The sequence below is a fragment of the Symphalangus syndactylus genome, chromosome 1 (assembly GCF_028878055.3).
Source record: "Symphalangus syndactylus isolate Jambi chromosome 1, NHGRI_mSymSyn1-v2.1_pri, whole genome shotgun sequence".
In the NCBI taxonomy this organism is placed as follows: domain Eukaryota; kingdom Metazoa; phylum Chordata; class Mammalia; order Primates; family Hylobatidae; genus Symphalangus; species Symphalangus syndactylus.
This window is the reverse complement of record NC_072423.2, coordinates 136,604,573-136,631,807: the sequence shown is the minus strand read 5'-3', so window position 1 is coordinate 136,631,807 and position 27,235 is coordinate 136,604,573. Positions and strand designations below refer to the sequence as shown.

General features: G+C 37.4%; 1 protein-coding gene across 9 annotated transcripts in view; it reads right to left on the bottom strand.

The window, feature by feature from the left end:
• THRB (thyroid hormone receptor beta) overlaps positions 1-27,235 on the bottom strand; it is a 382,425-nt gene that overhangs the window by 245,416 nt on the left and 109,774 nt on the right. Inside the window, exon 1 of one of the 9 annotated variants that reach the window (XM_055285726.2) lies at positions 22,619-22,691. The exons of the other annotated variants lie outside the window; for them this stretch is intronic. The gene's annotated coding sequence lies outside the window, so the exon portion shown is untranslated. Of the gene's footprint in view, positions 1-22,618; positions 22,692-27,235 lie in introns of those variants that run through there. 9 annotated transcript variants of the gene reach the window in all.

Sequence of the window (27,235 nt, the reverse complement as noted above, 5' to 3'; positions counted from 1 at the left end):
TTACATGCTTCCAAAATTCAATGGTGAGAAAGACACAGCATAGATATTCCCATTCCAAACAGAACTAGGAAAAAAGGAGAGGGTGAAGGATCTTGAGCAAGTCCAAATCTAGCAAGACAAATTTAATCAGACTTTAGGATTGAGAATAATCCTCTTTGGTTTGATGCTCTGCCCTTCCGGTCCACTGGTGTGGTGGTGGTCCAGCCCCCAAAGCTCCAGGTGGGCCTGAACTGCCTCAAAGGTTCCACAGGATAGTCCTAGACCCAAGACTTTGGTGGAAGTCTGTCTGGCCTGTTGAAACTGAGATGGTGGCCCTGATGATCTCTGAATTGTCTTTGCAGGCTCTTCTCTCCTTTTCTTAAGAATAGTACCTGCCCATAGCCAAATAGTTCTATGGTCTGGGCCAGTCAAGTCTAAGAAACCCAACAGGCTTCTTTCATTCTGTCCTGCTTTGTCTGTCTCCCTTAGTTCCAATTGGCAGTGTCTTTGCTGATATGATCCCATTCTATTCCTGGCTTTGCTAAGACCCCACTAGAACTGCCCTTAAAGTCTATAATTCTAGCATACACCTCAAAACTCTTCCAGCCTCTACCCCTTACTCAGTTCCAAAGCCACTTCCATGCTTTCAGGTATTTGTTACAGCAGCACCTCAATTCTTGGTGCCAAAAGAGTCACTAGTAGGGCCAAGTCAGACATGATGGTGAAACCCATTTTCTCTACACTGGGATTCCTCCCTGGCCATACCAGAGAGGCCAGCTGAATACGCAAAAAAGAAGGAACATACACAAAGGAACCGAGGCTTTCCTTCTCCCACCCTCCTGTCAGACTCCCTTACACCAAAGATGGTCTCTGATTGCCAGTCATGAAAACTTTCTTCAGGGGAGATGGGTTATAGGAAAGTAAAGACATAGAATAAATCGTTCTTTGGCAATATATACAGACTTAAACTTAAAAATTTTCAGCACCTAGCCATGATTCTCAGTGACCTATGGCCAATAATTTAACTAAAAATGTAAAGGCTCTTATTTATGGTGAGGCACCTGACCTGAAGATTGAAATAAAACGACGTGGTATCCTTGACTCAATTTTGTTGGTTTTATGTTTTTTTTTTGTCCCCCAAAATGAACACCAATATTTTAGGCTCAAAATCTCAGAGCTTCAAGGAATGTCTAAAGATAATTTCATTCAAATTCCTCTTTTCATAATTGGGAAAAGCAAGGAGTCAAGCAGAAAGGTAAAGTGACTTTCTCAGTCTTAATCTTGTGCCAGGACTGGAATCTTTGTCTCTTAAACAAAACAAAACAAAAACAAAAACACCAAAAAACTGTTACCATTTGAATAGAAATACAAGATTATGTGGTTAAAAAAATTCAAAAAGTTCAAAAGAGCATATCGTGAAAAATCAGTCTCCCTAGAGTTTGTGACCCTCATTAAAACCTTATTTATCTTCCCAGAAATGTTCCTGGCATACACATACATATATACCTATGTATTCTTTTTTTCATAGAAGAGTATTCATATTATAATTCTATCTTTCTCATTTTGTTCGGCCCTTAATTTGAACTCTTTTCATATCAATATACTCAAATTTATTGTCCACTTCTGAGGGGGTTACACAGTATTCTATTGTTCTTATTCCATTTATAATTTATTAAAGCATTCCCCTAGTGACAGACTTTTAGGTTGTACACTGTTCTTTGGGATTATAAACTATGCTGTACTGGTGGAATGTATGTATTTTAACAATGTGCGTCTTTTCATACACTTCTGTCATTTTGTTTTTCTGAAAACTTTGTCTTTAGCAAACACTCCCCTATCATTCTTTACTTCCTTGCCTTGCATTAGTTTCCCTTGCAGATTTATCACTGCCTGAAATAGTACTTGACTGTTTATTTTTTGTCACTAATGTCTGTTGACTAGAATGGAAGCTCCATGGAATTAGGAATTTCATTTTATTCACTGCTATATCCTTAGCCCGGAGAACAGTGACTGGTTCTTGGTAGATGTTTAATAAATATTTGATGAATAAATTAATAAATGCTTTGCACACTTTACTATTAGATATTGTTTTTCTTACTAATTCATAAGAGTGCTGTATATAGTAATTAAATGAGCCCTTGTCGTTTGTGTTACCAATATACTTTCCAGTGTATTTATCTGACTTTGTTGATGGCATTATATTTTTGCCATAAAGAAATGTTATATAGCCAAACATAACATAACTGTCCTTTATTTTGTAGCTTTTGGATTTTGTGTCTTGCTTAGAAAGGCCTTAGGCACTCCAGAGTTATTTTTAAAAACTTGTCTGGTACTTTAATGGTTTGTTTTTATGTTGGAGTCTTTGATTCATTTGGAATTTATTTTGGCATAAGTAGTAGCTGTGTATTCAGCTTTGTTATTTTTCCCAAATAGCCCATTGACCCAACATTAATTAAAGAATAATGCATCCTTTTCTCATTATTCTGAATGTCATCTTTATCATATACCAAATTCTCATAAATATTTACATCTATACTTTCCAGTCCCTATTATATTTTGTTCATTCGTCTGCCTATTTCTGTGTTGGTATGAATTTGTTGTAATTCCCCTTGATTTACAGCGTATTTTAACATTTGTGTAAGACCGGGCTCTCCTCTTTGTCTCCTTTACACTGTAATTTTCCTGTCAATTCTCACATGGTTATTTTTCCATAAGAACATCAGAAACCACTGAACCAGTCGATCCACTGTCAAAACATTCCCTTAATATTTTACTGAGGTCAGATTATCATATAGATTAATTCAGGAATAAATAAAATCAATAAAAGAACTTAGCTCTCTTGAGTCCTGAATGTTCTTTATGCTCTCACAACTTCCTTGATATACACAAATAAAATTTAATTTTCCTCAATGGGAAGAATGAATGTGACTCTTATACTAAAACTAAAACAAAACCTTCTGTTCCAGTTATCTATTGCTGTGAAGCAACACTATGCCACCCCAAAATTTGGTGGCTTAAAACAGCAACCATTTTTATTACGTCTGATGATTTTGTGGGTCCAGAATTCAAGCAGGGCTTCGTTGGATGGTTCTTCTGCCTTCACATGGTGTTAATTAAGGATACTCCCTGAAGTTCAGCTGGTGGCTGGGCTGGTCTGGAAGTACAAGATGGCTTCATCCACTTGCATGACACCTTGGCAAGGATGACAGGAAGGCTGAGCTGAGCTGGGATTATCTCCCAGAGTTCCTCGATGTGGCCTCTCCAGCATGGCAGCTTCAGGGTAGTTGGAATTTTTAGATGGTGACTCAGGCTCCAAAAGCAGTTGTTCCAGAGAACAGGGAAGAGGCTGCATGGCCTTTAATGGTCTAGCCTCAGAAGTCACTTAGTGTCTCTTCTGCTTTATTCTCTTGGTCAGTGAGGTCACAAGCCTGCCCAAATTCAAGGGGAGGGGATATAGACCTTTATCTCTTGATGGGAGAATGCCAAAGAATTTGTGACCATGTTTAAAAACCACCATTCCTTCTAATAGTAGAAAACTAGACAATTTTCTCATTAGTTTAATAACTCCAGACTTTTCTACAATCTTTTTTCTACTTCCCTTATTTCTGTCACTGGAAACATTGCCATGATTCAAAATTATAAGTATTATATTTTTAAAAACACATTTTCAGTTGAGTTGTATTCTTTGCCCATGTGCATGGGGACAGCCATGGCCCTCAGCATGACGTTGGCTTTATCTGTCCATTCTTTCTGCTACCCACTTCTGGCCACTTTACAGCTTGCTGGTGCCTCCACCAGAGGGTGGCAGGAGCAGAGAAAGCTCAAATTTGTCCATTTAAAAAAACTTGTTATTTGGCAGCAGTTTTGCATAAAGGCAGAAAGCAAATTAAAACTAAAAGTACATATTTTGAGGATTAACTGTAGAACTCAACCACTCATTACAAAGAACATCAGAGCTGGCCATTCTTTCTACTAATCCAAGGTCTTATTTCAAAGACCCCTAAAGACGTGCTCCAGTAATCCCCTTCATGCCTTCCTAGATTATGCCTTTCTTTTCTAAATTCCAGTGATAATAGCAACATTTATTGATTATCTGCTGTGCCAGGTGCTTTACACATGTTTATTATTGCATTTAACCCTAACAGCACTCCAAGGGTGGGAATTGTTATGCTGATTTTTAAGCCAAGAACACTACTGCCCATTGAAATTAGCTACTAAGGTTCACAGAGCTAAAATGTAGCAAAGTCTATTCACTACACCCTTGTCTCCAGATGTGTTGCATAGACCAGCAGCATCAGCATCACCTGGGAGCTTGTTAGAAATGAAGCACCTCAGGTCTATTCCCAGACCTTCTGTAAAAAGCTGCATTTTAAGATCTCCAGGCGATGCATATTAACATTAAAGTTTTTGAAGCCCTTGCTCTCTATCCTGCTTCTCAAACACTCATGCACACTGGAATCCCATGGAGAACTGCTTTTTACCAACACATAATTGTTCATGAAGAACTTTTTAAAAATGCTAATGCCTGAGCACCTTTTCTTCCTCCCAATTCCAGTTTAACCGATATGGAGTGCAACCTGGCCATCAAAAGTTTTCAAACCTCCCCAGGTAGTTCTATTATGCAGCCAAATTTAAGAACCACTGTTTTATATAGTTCACTTGGTACTAAGCATATTCTATATCTGGTATAGTTGTTTATCATTTTTATACACATCATATGTCCCCAACATGAATATATTTTATATATCAGCTCTCTTTACAGAGTGGCGGTTTCTTGCACAAAATATGCACTCACTAAACATTTGCTGCTATTGCTGTTGTTGAAAATGGTGCTTAATTGGTCTGTGGTGGGGCTCGAACATCAGTATTTTTGAAAAACCACCTCACGTGATTCTATTGTGCAGCCAAGGTTGAAAACCATTGGGTTGGCTCCTACAGCTCCAGCTGATGGTTGCTATGGAGAAATTTGGGCAGGGGAATGCTAAGTGTCCTGATTTTTGAAGAAGATCCTTAAAACCCAGATTTTTATAATAACTGTTGACAACAAATTCAGGTTTTTGAAAAAACTGTGTGAACAAAATAAACCACATCTGCTGGTCATGTGTGCCTGCACATGCATGAGCATACACTTGAAAAGGGATATGGGATACTCAATATATTTATGGTTATGTACTTGGAAATTCATAACTCTAAGTCTGAATTATTATAAATGCCACCACTACTGCTACTTTGTAAAAACACACCATCATCATTGCATAACCATCTAGCTTAAAAAAGAGTCACCATATTGTTTCTGTCGATATACATAATACACAGCCCAAAATAGAGATTGTGAAGTCTTGGAGAATAAATAATCTGTGCCTCATTTTGTTCTATGCAATGCCTAAATATGCCAACAGAACAAGAGGATGTGTCCCAAAAAGAGGGGGCAGGAGGCATTTGGAAATTCTGGGAAGAAAGATAGTCTATAACAGCAGGGTACTATTGTTATGAATTCTACCCACTGCCTGAGCACCATTCAGTGATTAAGAAAAACCAAAGAAAGGAGACCCAAGAAGAAAAACTAGAGAAATAAAGGTATGAAAAAGAAATATGGCCAGAAGAAAATTTCCCATCTGGTTTCTTCACCACTAGTGGCTCCTTATGTACGGATTTGTTTGCCAGAGCTAATAAACAGTGAGGGTCTCTAATGATGTTAAACTGGGTGGTAAAGGCACTGGGGGCTTACGTCATGCAGCCAGTGATGTGTTGAGTGAAATATACCACATGTTGAATTTGCTGGCATCAGCACCTTCTGCTGATTTAACCTATGGGCAGATGATAGCAGGCCCAACACCCAGTACTACTTGCCCATATCCTTGCTTTCATTTCATAAAGCAAGAATAAAAGAGAGTCAGTATCAACATCAAAATAAATACTAATAGTAATATTGATGATGTTACTTTTACCACCAATAATAATAGCAGTTATCAATTACTGAATGCTTACAATGGGCCAAGCACCATGCTAAACACCTTACGTATTATATCTCATTTATTCTCAAAACAATAGCCACACTGATTCTTTAAAAAGAGATGTCAGACCTTGCTTTCACCTCTTCAAAACCCTTCAGTGGCTCCCATTTTACTCAGTGCCACAGGCGAAGTTCCTTTCACAGCCTGCAAAGCTGTATGTCTACCAACTATCCATCCCCTTCCCAGTCATTATCTCTCTGACTCCACCTCCTACTCCTCTTCCCCTCTCTTAATCCATTCCATCTAGCCTAATGAACCTTCTATTTCTCCAACATGAAGCCTCTGCACTAGCTGCCCCCTTCATAAGAAATGCTCTTCCCCTAGATATGCACAAGCATCATTCCTGTCACCTTCTCAGTGAGGGTTTCTCATACCAAGCTGTTTAAAATTGCATTTCCCCATTCCTACATTCCCTTTCTTCCTTTTTCTCTCCATAGCACTTATCACCTTCTAATATCCAACATTGTACTTCTGATTTTTTAAATGGACTCTCATCCACTGGACTGTAAGCTTCATGAAGGCAGAGATTTTCTTCTGTTTTGTTCATTACAGTGTCTCCAGTGCCTAAAGCAAGGCCAGGCACTTATCTGGCACCTGATAAACATTTTTAGAATGAATAAACTAATGAATTTAATCCTCACAACAACCATAAGAGATAGGTGCTATAATTATCCTGCTTTAACAAATATTGGGTATGAAGTTTAGAGACATTATATTTGCCCAAGATCACAAATGAGAAATTGTTAGAGGGATGTAAGCCAAGGACATCAAGACATGTACAATAACATTTGTGACCCACCTTGTTATTTTAACACTTTGGGCCTTACTTGGAAAATGATATATGTGACAATTGGAATCTAGAAGTGGACATATATTGGGTGCAGCTGGGACTAGGACAATTACTGGGAGCTGATGGGAAAATGAAGGAAAAACTCCAAAGTTGACTATTTTTATTTCCTGTGGTTAGGGTAATTCTTAATTTTTAGAGCAGTTGATACCATGTTTTGGATGATCATTTGTAGAGGAGATGGATCTTCTGAAGTATTATGGTCATGGGAAATAAATCAAGGCTTAGCAAATCGTATTTCCTTGGGGGTAAATAAGTCAAGGGCCAATTTAGATCTTAAGTTGCCTAAGAAATTTCATCCAATGAGAGCCAACTGCAGGAATTTAAGAGTCCAAAGACACTGTAGGAAATTACCACTGCAAACATGTCCCCAGGACTCTTAAAGCCTTCTGCAGAAAGCTCATTAACTCTGTTTTTAATGTTTCAAATACTCCCTCGTCCAAGAATAAATCAGATAGAATTCAACTCATGCCAAACACAGGGTGCCTGAGCTAGCTAATTGTGCCTAAAGCCTCAGGGGAACTTGGTAAATATTAAGCAATCCACTGCAGCCAGAGCTTTCAGTGGGTCAAAGTGCTTAGTCCATAACACATTAATTTGTATGGTGTTTGGCCAAACCAAAAAGCGAAGTTCAAGGAATAGAAGATTAAAATATTTTCTCTAGATCAAAAAAAATTCTTCAAACACTTTTTGAAGGTTGTCTGAAGAAAAGATATATAAGCAGGAAACATCTTTTGGCAACTCTGCGATGAGTTTGACAGACAAGAGTTTCTTATGTTCTTCATACAATTTAAAGACAAGAAACATACTAGTGACTTGACATTTTAAGCTCATTAATTTCAAGTAATACACTTGGTAATTTCCAAAAAAAATCATGTCTGTGTATTCGGCTTGTGGCAAAGTCTAAAATTCTATGCTTAGAACAAAGAAATTAGAAAAATGTGGCAGTATTCTTTCTCTAATATACATAAAAACACTTAATTTGTGATTATTTTCCATTTCTTATGAGTCCCAAATTATGCACTTTATTACTAAGGATGGATGGAGTCTGAGAAGTAATACAAGGTTCAATCCACGTATCCAAAATGACTGTCTTGAACTGCAAACATTAGAATTCTACCTAAGTCTTAATGAAACAAAGTACATATTGGGTTCAGTTATAAAGGCCTTGCCACTCTTAATATAAATGTTTATTCATTTAAGGCTACATGGCAAACCAATATGGAAAAGCATATGGTGGTAAAAAATGAACCATGAGATAGGGGGTAGCTTTGGAAATGGCATCAGAGGAGCATGAGCAAAATGTAAACAGAGATCAGTTATAATCAAGAGTTCTTATCAGTTCTTATCAGTATCCTCAGTCATTTTACATATTAATGGAATGACAACTTGATTATGCCAACCTGAGTGAAGTCATGCAGGTTGAAGTATGGAAGAAAATCACATTTTCTAAATGTGTACTACATGTCAGGCTCTTTATATTTTTAGTAATAATAGCTAATAGTAAGGATCTATAATATAAAAATAACTTTCCACAAATGAATTCTAATTCTTACAGTAAAACTATGAAGTAGGTGTTGTCATCCCCATTTTACAGATGAGAAAACTGAGATCTGAAAAGATTAAATAACTTGTTCTGTGTCATGTAGGTAGTAAACAAATCAGAATTCAAACTTCGTTCTAATTCCAAAGCCCAAAATCTTTCTGCTTCATCATCCATATATAAACAAGACATAATAATTTGGTGTGATTTACACTGTTCTCTAGGGAAAGGGCTCTTGGGGGTACTCACGTGAAAAATTACAGGGATAAAAATAAACAAATAAAATAAAGCAGCCTCTACAAGTAACGTTTTTTGGACAAACAACTGAGAACAATAGGTTTTGAAAACTTCTCCTAATGAGGATATTTTAAATATTAGAAAGCTTAGTTTTGCTTTAGAGAAATACAAAAAAGCAAATTATATAATTTTCAATAAGATTTTAGCTCACAGACATGTACATATCTATGTGTAAATATCTAGGTTTTTCATATCAGAATGCCCATTTTCAAAAATCTTATGCACTTATATGTTACTTCCAAATATATACAGAATATGCCAGAAGTGGATTTTGTATACCTTGTATATTACAGGCAAACTGCTTAATTCAAAAACATATTTCTAAACTCTGTGTTTATAAGAAAAATCATTTACCTGCCACATATATTAGCCTGGTCATTTCTTATCCAGGAACATAATTTCCTGCCTTGTTCACCAACAGTTACTTGAAAGAGTACACTAATCCAGCAAAGAGTCACTGCATCAAGTTTACCCCCCGACCAACTTGCAAAAGCTTGGGAGTGTGCAGGAACAGGCAGAGGGCAGAACAGGCACTCCCTCTGCCCATGTTTGCAAGCTGACAGACTGCAGGGAGGAAATGATTCATGTCACAGAGTCTCCAGCCAACTTTGTGTCACTGGACTTTATAAAAACAAATAAACTAAAGCTTTTCAACAGACTAGAACTGCTTAAACAACTTTAGTAACATGGCTGCTTTATAAGGTCCCTGGGCAGTTCAATCTTTAGAAATTTGGGCCATAGATAAGATACTTTGTAAAGAGCAAATCTATTACCAGCTCATTATTGTAAACTGGATTGTCACTTTGGGAATCACAAAGAAACATGATAACTGTAAACAGCAGCAGTCAATTGCCATATGGATACTCTTTATCATCTGGAAAAAATTAATTTGATTTTCTTAGAAACCTTAATTTTATTTTTAAGAGTTTGAACTTTAAAAGTTTGAAAACTGCATGGTACAATTACTTTATGGAAGTCTCATCAAATAGTATACCTTATAATTCTTATGCCTTATATTTCCTTCCTTATTGACTACTTATTTTATAATGGCTTCTAGAAGCTCATGAGAAATACTAATTCATTTAGAGTTTATATTTCGCCCATCAATAACCTCAATCTATTGTCAAAGCAATGTAAAAGAAAATTAAGTAACTTCTGTCACATTTGGAAAACTTAAGAGGAGGAAATAAGATATTCTAATTGGGCGTATTTTGACTTCAACTGAATTTATTGGCTAAAATCCTGTGCATTTTGAAGGTCAGAATTGTTTACTTGGCTATGTCCAATATTAATCATTTAGGTTAGGTACATATTATTTGCATATTGAAATGCATTATTACCTTTTCCAAATTAAAAAGCAAATTATGTCTGACAATACTACCCTACCCAGTTCCGGTTTTTGGCAGTAGAGTATACAAATATGTCTATGGTACTTATAGCTATCAACCATCGTTGAATCAGAGCTGACACCATTCCTATGTAACAAGCATTCTCTACTTATCCTAATTGTACCCATTGTCTTGCCTTCTGGGAACATGGAGAGAATTGCCAATCCTAGACTAGAAAGGGGTGAATCCTAGCCAGAAGTCCTCTTCTACTTCGTTACCCCCATGCTTCGGGACAGTCATGACCAGGTGGTAGCGATGGCGGGAGTGAGGGGCCAAGGCCTAACCGCTGCTGATTGCTCTCTTCACTCATGTCTTTGCCCATCAACATATCAGTCTCTCTACTTCCTGGAAGCACGTGTACTCTGATCATTTTAAGGATCCAGAAGTCAAGTTATCTGAACTGCTATTCATCAGGTTTTCTGATTTCAAATCCATTTTTTTCTGTGACTATACCACAGCCTCTCACTTTTTTTTTTTTTTTTTTTTTTTGAGAAGGAGTCTCTCTCTGTCACCAGGCTGGAGTACAGTGGCACCATCTCGGCTCACTGCAGCCGCAGCCTCAGCCTGCCGGGTTCAAGCAATTCTTCTGCCTCAGCCCCCCGAGAAGCTGGGATTACAGGCACATGCCGCCCCACGAGGCTAATTTTTGTATTTTTAGTAGAGATGAAGTTTCACCATGTTGGCCAGGATGGTCTTGATCTCCTAACCCTGTGATCCACCCGCCCACCTCAGCCTCCCAAAGTGCTGAGATTACAGGCGTGAACCACCGCGCCCTTCCTGGAAGTCATTTGTACTGCTATTCATCAGGTTTTCTGATTTCAAATCAATTTTTTTTTCTGTGACTATACCACAGCCTCTCACTTTTAAATAATGCTAATCAACATTTGAAAAACTAATGACACATTCATAATTCCTTCAACGAACGTGTACTAAACATTAGTTGTATGGCAGGGACTGATCTGGTACAAAAATGGTCAGAGTTACTACCTTCAAAGAACTTTCAGCATAGGCTGGAAGCAGGACATGGAGATGTTTCACAGCAATTAGAAGTAGGGACGGACATGGAGATGTTTCACAGCAATTAGAAGTAGGGACAGAGGTCAGCGAATACACTGAAGAGGGATTGAGCATTTGTACATGGCAAGAGATCAGGGAAGCCTTCAAAGTCAGACTAGTGGTTAAACATTCAGTCAATTTAGAGTAAGGGATGGTAAAAGCCCTTTTATGTATCAAACAAAGATTAATTGCTCTTTGGTTAGGAAATTACAGCCAGGGTAGCAAACCCTGTGGTCTTTATCAACCACATTGGGATTAGCAGGGACATGAAATAACAATTCCTTAGGCTTATCTCCTGAACGGATACATACCAACATTCAGGCTTGATATACTGGGTTACTGTGCAGTCTAGTAAACTAGTCTTTGGGTTCTGGGCTCAGTTTGACCAGGTTCAAGTCCTTCTATGCCATCTAGAACTGACAGACAGTAGAAAAGTTGCTTGAGTTCCTGTTTTCAAAAATGGAAATTTTCAAAGCATGTTACATGCACTGTTGTAACATGCTTTGAAAATTTCCTTTCTTGTCAGTTAGCCTGGATACTCTAAGGCACTTCTCACAGCAATACAAGTAGATTACAACAAGAAATGTTTACAGTACTGCCAGGCTTGCAGGACATCTCTAAAGGGTACAATGAACTAAAACACAAAGGGTGAGCGGTGAGAAATGGGTAAACTGTGATTGCCATGCGGCCAGATGTTGAAATAACATTGTGATGAGAAGCCCAAGCCTGGGGCTCAATACAAGGAGGGAGAGATAAACACAAGATTTACTTTAAGCCCAAATCCTTAAAGGGACTAGAATAGCTCCCAGGTTAAAACAAAAACAGGTGGAGAGCCAGAGTTGGTCTATGGGTCATAGTTCAATAATCCCACATACAAGATAACAATACTACTTAACATATGTAACTATTTTATGATTTATAAAATCTTTCCCCTTATCTTATCCAATTTAATTCTTATACAACTCCTGTAAGGTAACTAAAAGAATTATATTCTGCCCTTGGTATGCCACTGCCCTGAAATCTTTATTTTGAAAAAAAAAAATACACGGATGACTTTTCTTTCTGGCATACTCCCTTACTTCACAGCACCCTGGGGTTCCCTTTGTGCCCCTCTGTCACTAACTTTACTGTGGTATTGTGTTAAGATGATCATGGCAGGATGTGTATGAGGTGTGCACATGAGTGTGCACAAAGAAGCAGGAGGAGTATCAAATATAGCACTCCACAGAGCTAATCATCTATGGAGTGACTTCCTGGGAGGATCAATGCTCCACTATTTCAGAACATTCTCTAGTAGCGACCCTCACTAGTCTGGGGAGAGTCTTCTAAAACAAAATGGATAATGACAGGGAATGCTGGGGGGATCACACCAGGCACAATGCCACACTTCGGGCACTATATCACTACTCATTTATCAATGCTGGCTTTACTTCTGACAAATTCAGATGGGCACAAGGGCTCCCCAAGCTAGGAAACTGTTTGATTTTAGCTTTGGCTACTCTGGCTCCAGCTTCACTACAATGGCATTGCTGGTCAAGATCCCAACTGAAGTTGTCATTTGAATTTAGGCCAAATCACCCTTTGACTCATTCTTTAAAGAGGTTAATAGCCTAACATTAATTAAGCTCTGTTTGCATGTAATTTTCAAAAGAGCTGTAGAAAAGGGAAACTATTATTTGCCCCATTTTATGGATGAAGAAACAGAGATCTCAGGAGAATAAGAAACTTACATCAAGTCAGGAAACCAGTAGGCAGAGCTGGATCTCCAAGACAGTCCTGATTCCTAAATCCATTCTCCTAACCTGTATAGTATATTTCTGAGCAATAGAGTGGTTAGAACACCTATCTATGTTAGGCAGATATCCAAACTGACAAACTTAGCTTAAGATTAAAGCACTCCTCCCAAAAAGGTATAGGTTTGTCCTTTGCAATACTCATGAAGATATTTTTGCCCAAGAACCCTAGAACCTAGGTAACATCATCCAGAGCATAGGTCCACATAAAAGAGAAAGGTTATAATTGAAAATACAACTATTAAACATAATATTATGTTTCAGACATGATTCCTATCATGTCTTCAGGTAAAGAATATCACATTCCTTGAAGTATACTTGATGGAGATTTTATGTATTATCTTATTAATAATAATCATTTACCTGTAAACCACATTATTTGGGAAATTTCCTTTAGATTTCATCTAAAAGCCTCTGTAGAAATGCCGGCAGTGTCAGAATTACTCATGGTTACCATTCCACCCAGATCTTAGTGTGGATGAGTGTTGGCCATAATGTCAAAGACTGTCTAGCTTCTAGCCCCTTCACGAAGGAGAAATACAGTTCCAGCTCCTCACGTGTGTTGTCATAGAATATCAGCAGAAGCATCTCCAGGGCTGGAAGCAGGAGACTTTGGAAGCTGGTGCTCAATGGATTCCTACATTCAGTGATCCCAACCCTTGGAGGCATTGAAGGCATTTTCTTATATTAGCCTATAGTTCCATTTTAAAGAATGGCTCTAAATACATTTCAAGGTAGTTCAACCTACATTTGATATTTATGATTCTTTAAAAGTATATACAATTTTGTGTTTATAAGATCTAAGTGGCACTTATTCTGTTTCTTGAGGGAAAACAGGGTCAGTTCATGCTTGCTCCTCTTGTTCTTTCTCTATGCCCCCAATAACACCGGAAATCATAATGCTGCCACTTCCAGTGGCATCTGTTTTGCTTTGGTTCCTTCACACATATTTGGACTTCCATGACAAATCTGTGAGACAGATGGAACAGGTATTATCTTCCATATTTAATACAGGAGAACACTGAGGCTTAAAATATTTAGGAGTAGGAGTACTGGGTCTGTAATTCAAATCCTTCTACAATGGTGTGCTCCCCTTCCCAAAACCCCAATTTATAGTATTTGCTGATTTTCAGGTGATACTAATTCTACCACAGCTAATTTCAAGCTACCAACATGATGTTACCACATGCAGAGTTAGGATGAGATGTACAAAACTGGCTCTCTTGAGCCAGTACAGCTAGCTCCAGTACAAAATGCGATCCTTTGACCCCTGCCCCAGTGTTCTTTATATGCCATCAAATTAAGTATTTATGATGTTAATTTAAACACATATCTAACACCATGTCCTGGAGAGGATGCCTTACGTATATAAGCATGCACAATATGGAGTTCCCTTATGAGAAAATCAGTCAGAGACATTTCTTCTGCATACATTGACATGCTCAAGTTTTGATCATCCTACTCTGGCTACAATCAAGTGTACTAGAGAAGGTGGCCCTGAAGTAATCCAGGGTTGTTCCTTTATATAGGGATGAGTTGGAGATCAATAGCTCATTTCAGTCAATCCCATTCACATAATATCGTCTAGCCAAAGATCTCCAGGTGTTTCCATGCTTCTCTAACCATCCCCACTTTATAGACAGGAGAGTCTAACGTCCAGGAAATTAAATGACACGCTCGATGTCACACAGTATATAGAGCTGGAGTCAAGACTGGAATGCTTCCCTACTGCACCAGGATGCTTAGGCTATCACCATAAAAAACAAAGACTTCCGAAAAATGTGGCAGAGTTCAGAATACCCATCCGAGGCAATACAGGATATCAAAAGAGAGAATGTTGTGGGCCAACAGACATTCCACAAAGCCTGTTTTTGTCGTGGTTTTTAGACTATGCTCCACGGAGCCTCAAGGGGCCGAGGGGCCTAGCAACATAGAAAGAGATCAGCCTAATGGGGGAAGACTCTGGAGTCCCCCAGCGAATGTGAGTTAAAACCCTTTGCATTCCTCTGTTTTACATACTGGGAGTCAGATTAAGATTTCATTTGGAAAGAGGGTTCTATGACTTAAAAAAAAAAGTTAGAAGACCCCAACAAAGACCAAAGTCTAGATTGTTAATTTTCAAACAAAGCTCTTTGGTGAGTTACTGGCTCTCATAAACTGAAGGAGCCTCTGGCTGCTCTTTTCTCACGATCCGGAGAGATAATGTATGTGCAAACACACTGAAAATAAAGAAGGTGTATGCAAACTGAAGTCAACACAGGCCCTTTAACCCCAGTCTGATCCTTTCTGAAAGGCAGTGGGTATTTCAGTGCCATGTAGATTTTTCTATCATATGACTCCCAAACATGCAGACACTCCAGGTCCTCAGCTGACACCATGGAGGCCATCCGTGACTTCTGGCTGCCTGAACAAGTTCACAAAGGTAACTACTCTTCCCACACTTGCTGGAGTGACACTATCACAGGCCACATAGACCTCAATGAGCCCTCTACGAATATAGATGAAGCGGCTGGAAATAACAATAAACACCAGGTTTTCAGACCTACAAATATGCAGCCACTTCGTACTGCACGCCAGATGAAAAGCTGAAAAAACTGTTAAAGCCAACTAAATATGGCCTGAGAAGGATTCCGTACTTCTATACTTGAGTCCTTGTGGATGAACTGTAACCTAGCTTAATAGTCAGATTGAAAACCTAACTTAGGAGTATGAGCCTGTAACAATCGCTAAGTCTTGGCCAATACCGGTGGCCATACTGCAACCATTCATACACTGCTGAGTGTTCAAACTGTGTTCAAATAAGGCAAACGCCAAGCTATAACCAATCCAGCCATTCTGTACCTCGCTTCCAATTTCTGTACGTCATTTCCCCTTTTTTTTGGTCTATAAATCTTCTTCCACTACATGGCTTTGCTGGAGTCTCTATGAATCTGGTGTGATTCTGGGGGCTGCCCGATTTATGAATCGTTCATTGCTGAATTAAACTCCATTAAATTTAATTTGGCTGAAATTTTTCTTTTATCAAAACAAAGAAAAATGTCTTAAGTAGCCAAAATAATTCAATTATTTTAAGTAGAAAAGAGACGTACAGGGAATGAACTGAGTCAAATGGTGTAGATTGTTTGTACTATACTATATCAATGTAGGCTCCACTCAGAACCAGTATTAAGTACTAAATATTGTCAGAGACAACATTATAAGCATATAAAGACAGACTTATACTCAAGAACATAGTTTTAGACAAATATTCATCCTGAAGCTACAATGCAAAAATACATAGGAAGAGAATACATATATAGTCCATTACTGTTAAGGTTTAAAGTATTTAAATGTTTGTATTTATGTATAAAACATTTAGCTATATGTTTGTTCATGTACGTGTATTTATAATGTTGTTTTAAAGACTACTAAAATGTTACATAACTTCTTGTTAGCATAAATAGACTTTAGGGCTGATACTATTATTTAAAATGCAATTAAGTAGCTTTAAAATATTCAAACCATATAAAATGACTATGAATTAAAGCATTTGTGGAATCAAGGTTGGAATACTAATATCTATTAGGATAAGGATTATTAAATATTTTGTATTCTTCTAGATTTTGATGAAGATATAAAGTGAGGCTAAAATTTAGTTTTGGGCTTATCAAGGTCTCCCCATGTCACTGTCTTTTAAGATGATGTGCACTAAGAGAAAATGCTTGAATCATGTTCGTTGCTAATAAATGTAACACACTGAGAGTAGCTGTTAGTGTCTTACTAAAAAATCCTTACTAAAAAATGCAGGCAGATATGGAAAATATTCCTCTCTATTACTCTCAAAGCTTAAATTTCACCATACTTACCAGGCATGTAAAAAGTTAATCTTTACCAAAGCAAATGTGCTTAAAATAGTCTATTGTTCTCAACAAGTTATAAACCTGGATTATAAAACTGTTAAACACTAGAGATACAAAACTCAAATACACTAATTCTTTCACACACTTTTTTTTTCATTCTATGTTACTTTCCTTTTATAAAAGCTCAGGTTTTATGACTGAGGATTTAAAAAAAGAGAGAGAGAAAAGGAATGCAAACTTCTATACAGAAAGCCAAGTGCCAAGAGCCATGTTTTAAAGCAGCATACACTGTCTTTTAAATTACAATTTCGGATTGGCTGCTTTGTTGTAACAAAACACTTCATGTTCAAACATTTTATTAATATTATGTTTAAAAATATAATATGAATATATTATATTTAGACATATAATATGAATATATTATATTTAGACATATAATATTAATAAATATTACTAATTATATTGATATACAGAATAAAAGAAAAACCAACTCAAGGAATATGCCAAAATGTCCTCTAAAGCTAAATTTTCTTAGACCCCCCAGGCTACTACTGATAGAAAATAACAAGAGTGGAAGATATTCTCAACATCATCACAGCCCTGAAAAGTTGCTATTTTTACCTCACTTTATAGATAGGCAACCTCAAGCCCAGGGACACTGAGGTCTGATGGAATTTGATTTTCTTTTCTTTTCTTTTTTGAATCCAGATCTTCTGATCCCAAGTCTTTTTCTTTTCCTACTTCTACAAAATTGTTTCAACAGATGACCATATCCCAATTTAAAAGAAAATAAGGAGATAATTTACAGAAATATGGACAAATTAGGAAAGGATTGAATTACTCATTTCTCACAAAGGATTTACCCCCAGATTAAGTTATCAGCTCCTATAACTCCTCTAGAGGCCAAAACTTGTCCTCAGTATTTGAGAAAACTTTCTGTAAATATGAAGTAGCTTTGTAGATAGAGCCAAGCTTGGCAAGTGATCAAATTTATGAGTGCTTCAGTTGCAGTATTAAAAAAAAAAAGGTTTTAAGTGTGTCTATAATGGAGAAAGGGACGTAAACAACTATAAACATGGATACAAATATCTGAAGCCACAATTTTAGGCACTAGACAACAGTCCACGGCTGTGATCCTTGAGAGGAGGAAGACACAGGAGATAAGCTTTATGTTTACCTTGGCTTTTTGCCTTGGGGCACTTTTCAAATTGCAACTCAGGGAAGTGGAACCCAGAGAGCAGCTGGGTGAAGAAAACTGAGACCTGATTTTTTGGGTGGCAGATATGGTAGGAATTTGTGGAGCAAGGTATTAGAGAGGAAGCTGCACAAGAAAAGAACTCTAGAAACATGTATAGGGGGTTTCTTGAGCCTTTAGACAAATATTAAGAAAATCATATGTGAGACCTACCCCAAACAGCTATTCTGTGAGCAGAAAAGGGTGTTTGAGGGCTACAAAATGTCAGATGATGGAGTTCCAACCAGCCAAGGAAAAGAGATGTTGCTGAACACTCTCATGATTCAGCTTGAGCTAAGGCAATGCCTTAGAAGGACTACTCTAATCCTAAAATAAAGATCACTCTAGATTTGCCCTAACAGAATCTAAAACCAGGCCTCCACTATTTCCAGCTGATCTGCCAGAAAATCAAATGCCTGCCAGAACAAAACTCATTACTCTTTAAAGGAAGACAATGACATCTAAAGTTTTAACATTGTTACATCTACAGTGTCCACCATAAAATAAAAAATTACTACATATGTGACCTGGCTGACATCTAAAGTGAATAGTTGCTGTTTCTGCCTGCCCAAAATATCTATCTCATACTTTTTTTTCTTTTTGAGACAGGGTCTCACTCTGTCACTTAGGCTACAGTGCAGTGGCATGATGGCGACTCACTGTAGCTTTGGCCTCCTGGACTCAAGCAATCCTCTCCCCTCAGCCTCCCAGGTAGCTGAGACCATAGGTGTACACCACCACAGTTTGCTAATTTATTTTTTATTTTATTTTTTTGTAGAGATGGGTCTTACTTTGTTGCCCAGGCTGGTTTTGATCTCCTGGGCTCAAGTGATCCTCCTGCCTCGGCCTCCCTGTCTCCTACTTTTAAGAGCACAAATTCATAGCAAGAGAATCTTTCTGTCCACCAGGGAGCACATTCCATTTGGTTCAGCCAGGGCCCATTCTTACTAGTGGTCAAGTGACCACAGGAAATAGGATGTCCTATTTCTTGGACACAGGGAGGGGCACATGACCCAAGTTGGGCCAGTGACTGTCCTCTTTGGCATATGTCTATAAAAATGTTGTCATTCAAGCTAAGTGATGTAAGGGTGAAGGGGCTGATGGCATTATGTGTGCTACAGGAAGTGAGTCTGTTCTAGGGATGGGGAAATAGAGATGTGGCTGTGGTGATTTCATTTGTGCCCTTGGATTTAGCTCTGTCAAAAGGATTTTGCAAACCTGGTATGGTGACATTCACAAGTGTTTTAGTTCTGGATTATTAACAATAACAGTTCTGATAGAGTCTTAGATGCTCAAGTTAGCACACATGCTACACTGTGACCCAGAATGTAACTTTCTAGTGAGAGAATCAACATTTGATAGCTGAAAATTGATAGTCCTGGCTCCCTGTTAAAAAGCTGTATTATCTTGGGCCAATCTCTTACCTGCCCTCCTCCTCCCTGTACACTGAGAAGAGAGACCTTCTAGGGTTCTTTCTAGCTGCAAAATTCCATGAGTCTATGAAATAAGGGACTTTCCACAGTCAGCTAGATAACAGGTTTAATGGTAATTTACAAAAGTGACTTATTCAAGCCAACAAAGAAAAGGCATAAAATGAGAGATACAGGAATACAGTGGCAAAGCTTCAAGAAAAAGCTCATATAGCCTCTCAATGTCCCAATTTGCTGATTCTGTGACCAATTTTTCTCCTTTTGTTTGCAAGGTTGAATTAGACCAATTCTATCATCCAGTAATTTGGGCTCCCGAGAAACTCTCTGTGAGTGAGGCAGAAACTGAATCAGGCAGGGGCATTATTGTTTTCTCTCAGCCCAGCTGTCTCTTAAAGATTTTGAAAAAAATCACACTTTTCCAGTTCCCACGTTCTAATGTGTAAAATTACTCACGATTATTTAAGACTGATATTACAAATAAAAACAAGAAAAGACTGTGCAGGTATTTGGATAAATGTAAAATTATATTTGCTCATCATCTCTGCACTTGTTAGGATCACCAGAAAGACTAATAAATCTAATGCTTTAAATCTAATGGTATTTACTGAGTTGTTTTAATGAAAACATGCTCAGTGGGAAATTCCTACTGTATTTGCAAAGAGACTATGTTACCTATCTCTTAGCCTTGTGATCATGGTGATCATGGAAAGGCTAGTTCTTAGAAGTGAGAAATGGAAATATGAATAAAGATAAATCCCAGTGACCTATAAAAACACTGTTACCTGTTTCCTGCCATGACAGTGCTCAAGGTTGAGTGCATATAGGCCGTTGAGCCTTTCCTCTTTAGAAGGGGAGCAGTTGAGAAAGGGCTTCAGGGAGACACATGGGAGGTGCCACAGACAGGAAATATATGAACTGAGAATTTCCAACTAAAAAGCTCATTAATAAACATGTATGAATTATTTTCTATTCATAAATACTATTCTAGGAAACTAAGTTTATTAAAAAATTTTACTATATCAATTTTGTTCTCATGTGTCTTTTGATAAAGAATATTAGGGAAAAATCTAGAAATATATACAAGCATAAAGAAAACAAAATTTTCCAAAATCCAGCAACTCAAATATAACTGTCTTAACAATTAGGTATATACTTTTCCAGTTTTTATAAAAATGCCAGCACCATTTGAAAGCATTTTAAAATCATCATCTCATTTAACCCTTATAGCAACTCAATGAGGAAGTTATTCATATTTTTCCCACTTTATTAGATGAGAGTCGCACAGCCCTGCCTAATTTCAAAGCCTGTGCATTTAAGCACTAAACCGCCTTCGATGCATATATGTAAATATATAAATTGTATGTACATATACATATTCATAGATGCATTTATGTGCTCATTTCTACATTCCCGTAAGCACAAATTTGTTTAACTGTACCCTAAATACTATAACTATATATAGTAATTTGTAGTTTATATTTCTCACAACATATCAAGCAAAGGTTTCCAATTAGGTCACAGGAAGCCACAGACTGAGAGATAGGAAAGGTCAACTGCTGTTAGCTGTTGAGCTCCCATAAGGGAAAGTCAAGGGTACAAAATCTTGAGACGAATATTGTCTGACATGGAAAAGGACCTACTTCTCAAGCCAAGAGAAACTCCTAAGTCTACTGAAAGTAGAAAAGTTTTTGAGCTATAATAGAATGTGTTTGGGTGTTTGTTTATTATTCATGTCATCTGAGCCACTTTCCCCCTTTTAGGAGTGGAAGGGACTATAAGGGAAGTCCCTATTCAGCTTAAGGATTCTGTAACAAGTCCCTAAAATTGAGAAAGGTGACTCAGCAAGTAGACTTGAGATCCCTACTCAGCCCCATAGAGCTGAGCATAGTCAATGAATGTTTTATAAAAGTGATGCGTGACACCTAAGCTTCATCTACAACTCTACAAGTGACAAATCAACTTAGATCCTCGCTACTACAACTCAACAGTTCACAGAAAACTAATTCTTGTTCTTTTTAAACTCTGTTACTTCCAGGTCCCCCCTTATCCCCTTTCAAAAATCATTGTTACCACCACTATTGCAATCTATCTGGCAGAAAAATTTGGACCTACCTCTTACCCTCCCTTCTTCATTCCTCCCTCCTCTTCTAATATAGTAACTTTATACATTCTTCCTTTTTGATATTCCGGCATTGGTTCCTTCCTTTATATGCCCATTGCCTTGGCCCTGGTCAATGTTCTTATGATGTTCTTACAAATATTGTCATCATTTTACTATGAGCAGCATTAAGAAGGAAATAGGCCACTATTAATAATTGTTCTAGAACAACAGGTTTAAACTTGATTGTCCTGGCACACTAGATGTATGTTTACCTACTTATGCAACCCCATCATCCTCTTTCTCCCTCTCTTCATTTTTTCCTGCATACTCCTGCCACCTCCTTAAACATAAAGTATAAGCTTCCGGCTAAGGTTTTTGTTAAAATCAAATCCAGGCTTTATACGGCATTCAGAATAACTTCCAGATTTCTCAGTCAGGCCTTTATAATTTGGTGCCTCCTTAACCCTCTCAGTTTTTCTTTTGTGACTCTTTTCCATGACCCTGCCATTTCAATTAATTGTGATACTCAGCGTTCTTTAAACATACCAGGTATACTCCATCCACTACTTCTTTGATTGTACCCTTCCCCCTCCTCTCCACCAGAGAATTCCTATCCCTTTCAAGTCCATTCACTTTTCACAACAGCCCTAAATGCTTAACCATACTGCCCTATGAACACATATTCTACTATTTTAGTGCTCAGAATACATCATTCTATTCTTTACTTTTGTCTTTGTGTATCTCATCTAGACAAATAAGAGTAAGAATAACTTATACCTAGAAAGAACTGTACAGTACACAAAGCACTTTCTAATACATTATCTGACTTGATTCTGAAAAACAGAAGGTAGCAATTACTTCTTCCAGTTTTACAGACAAGAAAACTGAATCCAAAAGGTTAAAAGATATTGCCAAGGTTACACGGTCAAAATTTCCTTTTCTGGCTGGGCGCGGTGGCTCACGCCTGTAATCCCAACATTTTGGAAAGCCAAGGCAGGTGGATCACGAGGTCAAGAGATCAAGACCATCCTGGACAACATGGTAAAACCCTGTTTCTACTAAAAATACAAAAATTAGCTGGGTGTAGTGGTACGCACCTGTAGTCTCAGCTACTCTGGAGGCTGAGGCAGGAGAATCACTTGAACTTAGGAGGTGGAGGTTGCAGTGGGCTGAGATCACGTCACTGCATTCCAGCCTGGTGACAGAGTGAGACTCTGTCTCAAAAAAAAAAAAAAAAAAAACCGTTTCTAAATTCAGTAAGATGAATAAAATTGTCAAACATTAGACAAAATATACCAACAACATTCAAACAAAGGAAGAGATACACTCTGGTAAAACCATATTTGAAAGATTGTGGCCAAGGAAAGGGAGATATGACAACACAAAGACCCAAAGACCAACACTAACTTCTAGCTCCAACGCAGTTCCAGGAGAGAAAAGCACTTCTAGGAGAGTTGAAAAATTTGGGGACAATCTTCCAAATGCCCTACAATCCAGAGGGCAGGACTCTGAGGGGTCAGTAGGCAGTTAGAGAATAAGCTTTTTAGAGTAGAAGTCCTGGCTCACTACCACCACATTGACCCACCTAAGGTGAGAATGACTCCTTGGAAGGTGAAGCTATAGCAGGAGAAGTAAGTACATAGAACGAACTGTCTTTATCAAAAGCAAATGTTTCAAAACTCTCTCCAACTTACAGAATAATTCGAATCCAAGGGTTCTCATTGGTAAGACTGAAATATGACCTTGTCTTTAAAAAACATAGATCCCAGTATAAAATGTTAAATAAAATTGCAGAACAAGGAATAGAGCCCAAATTAACCAACTATAACTAGCCATAATCTCAGTTGAGTCCTCTTCCCTACTCTCAAGCAAAAGAAAAGTCCTGGTGCTACCCAACCCATGAAGTTCAGTTCTCAGAGAAAACAAAAAGGTCTCGGGGAAGAAGCAATAAAAGTCAAGTATGATTTACAGATACAATGTTTAGAAAAATAGATGGTCTAGCTAACACTTTCCACATTAAATATGAGAAAGAAAAAAATAAATGACATAGCAACTATGCAAAGATTTTTCAAAGCATAGAGGAAAGAGGAAAGAATGCAAGGAAAGGAGAAAAGTATCAAGCAAATACTGATAAAAAAAAAACCTTCTAGAAAAAAAACAGTGGAGAAACAGAAAAATGTCCACTTTGAATCATAAAAGACATTACAAAGAATGAGTTTGATGAAAGAATAAAGCCAAAGATGAGATGAACAGATAATAGAATGACTAGAAAATAGTGAGTTTGGACCTTCAGATACAAAATTAAGACCAAAACACCACTTCTGGAGAACTGATAAATTCTAAATACAAAGCATCATTAAGAAAAAATATAAAATAAGGTTGGTAAATTTTGTTAAATGCCTTTTTGGTATGTAATGCATCTATGCAAGTGACTGTATATTTTTTCTTCTTTTGCTAGTCAAAGGATTAATATCCTTAATAAATAAATATTTTACAAATAAGGAAAAATATCATTAAACAAATGGATAAAGATTATGAACAAGACTGGTAAACATTAACAACTATGTTAAAGTTATCGATGGAATAGGAAACTAAGCAATCTCAAATTGGGTTAAAAGGATTATAGCACATTTGGACCATGAAACACAAGGAGCTCATTAAGAAGGCATTATTGAAATGGGGAGGGAATCTTCAAAATATACTATTAAGAGGAAAAATGCAAGGTCAGAAAAAGTGTAGAAAAATTCCACATATATTAAGAAACAGAGAGAAGCCATCTATATCCTTATCATCTCTTTCCAATCATTACTAAATCACGTGCACTTCATTTTCCAAAAGACTGAAATTCACCCATTTTTCTCCAACCACGTTAGTCCAAGCTACTTTCACGCTAGTCCAAACTACCTTCATTTTTCCCCTTTCACTTCTGCAACAGCCTCCCACCTGAATTCCAGCAAAGCACTTCTCCCCTTCTACCCACTCTACACTCTAGCCATTCCAGGCACCCTCAGTTCCTTGAATGAGCTATGGTCCTGCTGGCACAGGGTCTTCTGCATACTTTCTTGCCTCTATCTGGAACATTCCCCTCTAGTCTAACTCAGTCTTCCATTCTTCCTTCAGATTTCAGTACAATCATCCCTTCCTCAGAGAAACTCATGTACTCTTTTATGTTGTATTTAGTTTATAATTATACACTTACTTGTTTGCGATTAATATCTATTTCCTTTTGACAGACTATAAGCTCTAGGAAAGTTGGTAATATGTGTGTTTGCTTAACATTGAATCTTCAACAAAGTACCCGGCTCAGAAGACAAACAAACAAACAAACATTTCAATGTCTCTTTTCCCGTTTATCTACCTATTTACCTGTTTGTCCATCCCTCATCCATTCATCCATCCATATATCCATCCATTCTTTAGCTATAGTAAAAGTATCTGGAAGAAAACATTAGCCATTATTCATACCTAGGGATTGGGGCTGAGGGAAGAAAGGGGGTGGGTAGAGACTTGCTCTTTATTTTAAATACATGTATTTGTTTGCACATTTATTAATAGTAGGTACATTGAATAATTAAAAAATAATTCATATAACAAAACTACTACTTTCTTGTTGATGACACGAAATCAAATATATCTTAAAAATGTCTTCAGTCTACACAGGTAATTAGTAGTATCTTCATATCCTGTCACTAGGACTATAATCATGTCTCTGAGGGACCTGCATACTAACACAATTTTCTTTTCTTGCCAACTCAATTCAGTTCTATTTCAAGTATAAATAGATCTTCTAATAAGCATTCTTCTGCGTGTTTGTATACTCATGCAAAGACATCTTTTTTCTCATTAAAGGTGTTAGAAAATTCCCCTAGGAAATTCAGTCACATTGTCATAGTCTTTTCACAGAAAGGAACAATGTGTAGGAAACAGATTCCCTTGATTTTGATTAATGAACAAAGGAAACTCTAACCTAATTTGCCTTAAAGCACCTTTTCTTGATGGAACTACTAGCTCCTACCAACAATTCAAGATGGTAAATTCTCAGCAATTAGGAAATAATTCTTGAAATTAATAACTTAAGGGATCTTTCTTGGTCTCGATTTCTACTTAACTTACTGGCCAGTATCTTTTGGTCACCTTTTTAGTTTGGAGAATTAACAAAGCAGCAATATGGGCCATACCAGGTCTTTCCACCTTTATACGTGGCTACTGTATATCCTTTTACTCATCAGATTGGGTTGAAGAAATCGGCCTGAGACTTCTAATTTTGGTTTCTAAACAGGGCAAGTCTGGATTTAGACTACAACCATAGAATACCTCTGCAGAATGAGCCCTGTACATTAAAAGGAAAACTAGGCCCTTTGGTGTTGTTTTCAGGTTTTCCAAATTGTTATATAAGGGAGATGATCCTTTCTAACCATTCATCAAATTCTGCATTCTTATGTGTAGGATACTGTTACAACTTTAAGAACTTCTGGAGATGAAGATGAGCCACGAAGTATTGTAAGAAATCATTCACAGCAGAGAAATCTCATTCAGATAACATCCAGCAGAACACTTGCGGGTAGAGCAATGGTGAAAGGAGGATAAAATTTAGTAGGGATTCGATTCTGTGAAATTCTATGACCACCTTTAGAGGACAGAAATCCATAAAATCACTCACCCTCAGTATAATTTCCACCCTTAGTATAATTCACCATTACTTTAATTAGAATATGCCACTTCTGATTGCAAAAGTCCAAGGATTAGTAACTTGAATAGGAAGAGTTCTTCTTATACAACTGACCTCTGGAAAAAAGTCAAGATTACTTCCTAGCACTCTAGCACAATCCAATAAATACATTTCAGAATTTATTGATATGGAAACATTGTACTTAAAATCCATGCACCCCTGACCTATGTCATAGCAGTCAGAATAGGGGTTACCTTTGGAAAGAGATATTGACTGTGAAGAGGCATAAAGGAGGTAGCCTCCTGGGTTTTGGAAATGTTCTAAATTTTATCTGGCTTATGGCTCCACAGGTACACACCCATCGGAAAAGTCATTGAGCCGCACATTGATGACTTGTGCATTGCATGAATATAATACTTCAATTAAAACAAAATTTAAGTAAAAGTATAATGGTTTTCTGAGAAAGAAGGTTAGGGAACTCTGCATTGAAGAAAGTATTTTTCATAAGAAAAACAATGCAATCTGATTGCCATTTCTAAGGTCTAATAAAATTTTATGATATAATAAGAATTCCATTACAAATAATGTTTTGCAGATGTCCTAAAGATGGGGCCCCATTAATAGCAGCAGGAGAATGAGAATGGCATTTGAAATGCTCAATTTTATTAATGATCAAATACAGACAACTGGCCATCAGCCTGCTACTAGGGAGAATAAACTACTTTGAAAATTTTTAGAGCAGAAATTTGTTTCCAACCTCCACTAATATTTAAAGGAGCACCAAAATTATTAAAGCATTGCCAGAGAAAATCAACCACACTACAATTCACACACACACACACACACACACACACATGGCATTTGTGGATGCTGAAGGAGCAAGGAACAGCTGGATGTGTCATCACACTCTCTAAATGTTGGGGAATTGCTCCCTCCTTTTCCACGCAGCATAATCTGCCTTTAAATCCTTGAGAGTTTGGACTACATATTGTAAACATGGATCCTACAATTACATTATCATTAGAGTATAGGTAATCATGCACAC